Below are 4,648 nucleotides of genomic sequence, written 5' to 3'. Positions count from 1 at the left end.
TCTTCCGCGACGGCGATGTCATCTTTCACAGTATAATTGTCCGTGTCTCGGAGCCAGAACCGTGCTACAGTGGTTTGAGGAGCATTATAATAAACTCACGCTGATGTCTCCGCGATCAAATTCGCCTGCAGTAAATCCTGAGACTCATCTAGGTCGTTATCGGGTGCCATCACTGATTATAAAAGTAAAACATGGCCGTTTATATAGGCGTGAAACACAGTTCTTCGGTGTTTTCTCAGGAACAGCCCATGAACAAATGGTGCTTTCATAAGCCGCCTAAGGTACATCTTTGACCGCACCTAGTGCAAAAAGAACCAACCGATTACCTGGCCTGGAGGAAGCGTGTAATTATTTAAATTTTGACCCTGTACTTTGGACAGCTGCAGTTTGTCCGTTCTTCCGATATAATTATTGTAATAGTCGCTAGGCCAAGGGTTGTCCAAAATACTCAACCCCCTATCTCTGAGGTCAACAGAGCCAGAAATGTGACCCCCTAAAAATCACATGACTTTTTGAAACACTTCGGTCATTGTTGTGGTCTTCAGTCCGAAGACTGGTTTGATGCAACTCTCCACTCTACTCTATCCTGTGCGAGCCTCTTCATCTCCAAATGACTACTGCAGGCTACACCCACTTGGACCGTCTTACTGCATTCAAGCCTTAGTTTCTCCCTTCAATTTGTACCGAAAATATTTTCCTCTGTTACCAGATTTTTGTTCCTCGAAGTCTCAGATTGTGTCAAATCAACCACTCCCCTCCTGCAACCTAGTTGTGCAACGAATATCATTTTCTCGAATTCTCATTAGTTATTCGGTGTACCCACCTAATCCTCAGCTTTCACCACATTTCAAAACCTTCTACTATCTTCTGGTATGAACTGCATATCGTCCTCTTTTGAGTCCGTACATGGCTCCGCTCCAGACAAGTACCTTCAAAAGCACTTCCTAATACTCAAACTAGTATTATATGTCAACAAATTCTTCTTTTTTGGAAATGATTTTCTTACTATTGCCAGCTGCACTATTTTTCAACCCTGATAGAAAAATGACCTACTACTTTCAGTGTTAAAAAAAAAAAGAAAAAAAAAAAGAGATGGCTCTGAACACTATGGGACTTAACTGCTGAGGTCATCAGTCCTCTAGAACTTAGAACTACGTAAACCTAACTAACCTAAGGACATCACACACATCCATGACCGAGGGAGGACTCGAACCTGCGACCGTAGCGGTCGCGCGGTTCCAGACTGTAGCGCCCAGAACCGCTCGGCCACTACGGCCGGCTCAGTGTTCCCAGTCTAATACTCTGGACGTCGCCCGATTTAAGTGTACTCATCACACTATTTTATGTCTCATACATAAAACCACAAGTCATTATCCGTCGTAACATACTCTAAATGCTGCAGCCTGCCAACTCCGTCCTGAAGTGTCAGGGTGCAGCACTTGGAGTATGTTACGACGCATAACTTCTTGTGGTTTTATGTATGTGACGTACAGGGTGACAGATATTTGAACCATATGAATTAAAATCGTCATAACTTCTCAACAGTTTGCGTTAGCATGTTCAGATTGCACGGTTGGCTGCGGGCCATGATGGGAATCAGCATGGACGTGCATTGTTTGGTTTAGCGACGAATCCCGCTTTCATTTGGATGAGTTTGTCAGTAAGCAAAACTGGCACACTTTGAGGACTGAGGATCCGCATTTCGCGATCGAGAAGTCTCTTCACCCTCAACAGGTGACTGTGTGGTGGGCAATGTCCAGTCACGGAGTAGTCGGTGTGATTGTCGTCGATGGCACGGTGACTGCCGAACGGTACCCGGAGATTTTGGAAGATGACTTCATCCCCATTATCCAAAGTGACCCTGATTTCGACGAAATCATGCAAGATGGATCTCGATCCTATCGAAGCAGGAGAGTGATGTCCTGGAGGAGCACTTTGGGGACCGCATTCTGGCTCTGGGGTACCCAGAGGCCACTGACATAGGCCTCGATTGGCCGCCACATTCTCGCGATTTGAACACATGCGACTCCGTTTTGTGGGCCTATATGAAAGACGAGGTGTACAGCAATAACCCCAAGAACATTGAGCTGACAACAGCCATTCAGGAGGTCATCGACAGCACTTCAGCGGGTCATGCAAAATTTCGCCACATCATCACCAATGGCGGCAGGCATATGGAACATAGCATAACCTAAATCCGAATATATCAAGTGACGTTTACATGTTGAATAAAGTGTGTGCACACCTTAGTTTGTAACTAATTTACGCTTTTTTCCATATAGTTCAATAATTGTCACTCTTTAAAAAACGCGATGAGCACGATATGGAGTACATGACACAGTACATGTACTTGATGATAGCTCACGGCTAAGATTGGTTAATAGGACGATTTTAATTAAATACAATACAGCCTACAGCGGACACTGTATTCTTCCATTAATCCTCCCATGCTTTTGCAGATGTTCATTTTATAACGTCTTTTCAACACACTGTTCATTCCATTCAACTGCTCTTCCAAGGCCTTTGCTGTCTCTGACAGAATTATAACCTCATCGCCAAATCTCAAAGTTTAAATTTCCTCAGAGTGACCGTTAATTTGTTCTCCAAATTTTTCTTTGGTTTCCTTTAGTCTTTGCTCAGTATACAGGTCGAATAACATCGGGATAGGATACAACTCTGTTAGATTCGCTTTTCAACCACTACTTCCCTTTCATGCACATCGACTCTTTCTGAAAGAGTCTAGATAACCTCTTTCGCACTGTGTTTTACCGTTGCTGACTTTAGAATTCCAGACTGTAGCACTCAACATTCTCAACACCTTTCTCTAAACGTAAAAGTGACGAATCTACATAGGCTTGCCTTTCTTTAGCCTATCTTCTAAGATAAATCGTACTACCACTACAGAGTCACGAGTTCCTTCATTTCTCCGGAACACAAACTGATTTTGCCCGAGGATAGCTCCTACCAGTTTCTCCATTCTTCTGCATATAACTTGTGTCAGCATTTTCTACGATGACTTAGTAAAGTTCTGTAATATTCACATGTGTGAGCACCTGCCTTGACTGCAAATTGGAGTTATTATATTCTTCGTAGAAGTCTGAGGGTATTTCGCCTATCTCATACTTGTTGCGCACCTGGTGGAGCAATTTGGTCGTGGCTGACTCTGCCAAGGATTCAGAAGTTTTAACGAAATGTCGTCTGTTCCATGGGCTTCGGTTCCACTAAGGTCCTTCAGACCTCTGTCAATTATCCTGGAAGTATCGAATCTCCCAACTCGTCTTAATATCTTTCGTTTACTTTTCGTCTGATGTCTCGAAGTTCATTTTCCTTATGGTCGATACTGAGAGCAAAAATCAGTGCAGTGTATCGCTGTACCTTTTTTTTCATCAAGTTGGGAATTGAAGTTGTTAATAAACGAAAAAATAATAAACGAGAGAGTTTTATTTGGTACGGCACGGTTTGTAATCATCCTGCCACAACTGTTTCCAGGTCAAAGTGTCGTGGCGGAGCGGGGATTCCCCTGATGACGTCAGAGGGTAGCGCGTTTAATTCCGCCGTCGCGTTTGATATGCAGAGGTTGATTACGCGTGTGACTGCGCCGGGACTTGTCACCGTGTGTTTGTGTGCGAGCGTTAATTAGTGCAGATCACCGGCGGTTAGGCGGCTTCGAAGCCTCGTGCCGGATCGGATGTGTCTCCCGCACGGTAACTCTACCCCGCAGCCATGCCTTTCAGGGGCATTTCTCTTACCACCTGAGCTACTCTGGCGCAGTTACTACCTGCCCTCGCAGATTCTCTTCCACCACTACCGCACTACTACCTTCAAACTTGGCTCTCCTTGATTCACCAACTTGCTACGAAGCTAACAGAACTTTACAGTCCTTCAGTCAATACACTAAGACAGTTCGCAAAGAGAGTGGCGATTTATGTACGCTCTTAATTTTCTTTCGAAACAGTATGGACTAGTAAAACCTCCCACACCGATTCTTCATAGAACGGAGCTCCCATGCATTAAACAGCATCAAAGGTCGGAGTACTTTACAAATTAGTTAATGAGTGGATGAGTATACTCTAGGCTATTTGCACTCCGTCCTAAAAAAAATCTAGTTCTTCACGCATTGTAACGTTTATCACATCATACGTCGTCAACTGTGTGTCGTATATACAGTGAAGATCCGAAGAAACTGCTTACATCGTGTAGGGCCCCGTGAGAATACAGTAGTGCTGCAACATGGACGCGCCTAATGTCCGAAGAAGTGCTGGAGGGAACTCACACCATCAGTTTTGCAGGACTTTCCATTAATTCGTAACGATACGAGGGGATAGCACGTTGCAAGGCATCCCAGATATGCTCAATAATGTTCGTGTCTGGGGAGTTTGGTGGCCAGCCGGGCAGTTTAAACTCAGGAGTGTGTTCCTGGAGCCAATCTGTAGAAATTCTGGATGTCTGGGCTGTCGCATTGTCCTGCTGGAATTTCCCGAGTCCGTCGCAATACACAGTGGACATGAATGGATGCAGGTGATCAGACAGCATACGTACGTGTCATCCATCCACTCGACACAATTTGAAACGAGACTCGTCCGACCAGGCAACATGTTTCCAGTCATCAACAGTCCAATGTCAGAGTTGAAGGGCCCAGGCGAGGCGT

This window comes from Schistocerca piceifrons, chromosome 11 (genome assembly GCF_021461385.2).
Source record: "Schistocerca piceifrons isolate TAMUIC-IGC-003096 chromosome 11, iqSchPice1.1, whole genome shotgun sequence".
Classification (NCBI taxonomy): Eukaryota; Metazoa; Arthropoda; class Insecta; order Orthoptera; family Acrididae; genus Schistocerca; species Schistocerca piceifrons.
Note: the sequence above shows the minus strand (reverse complement) of the source record.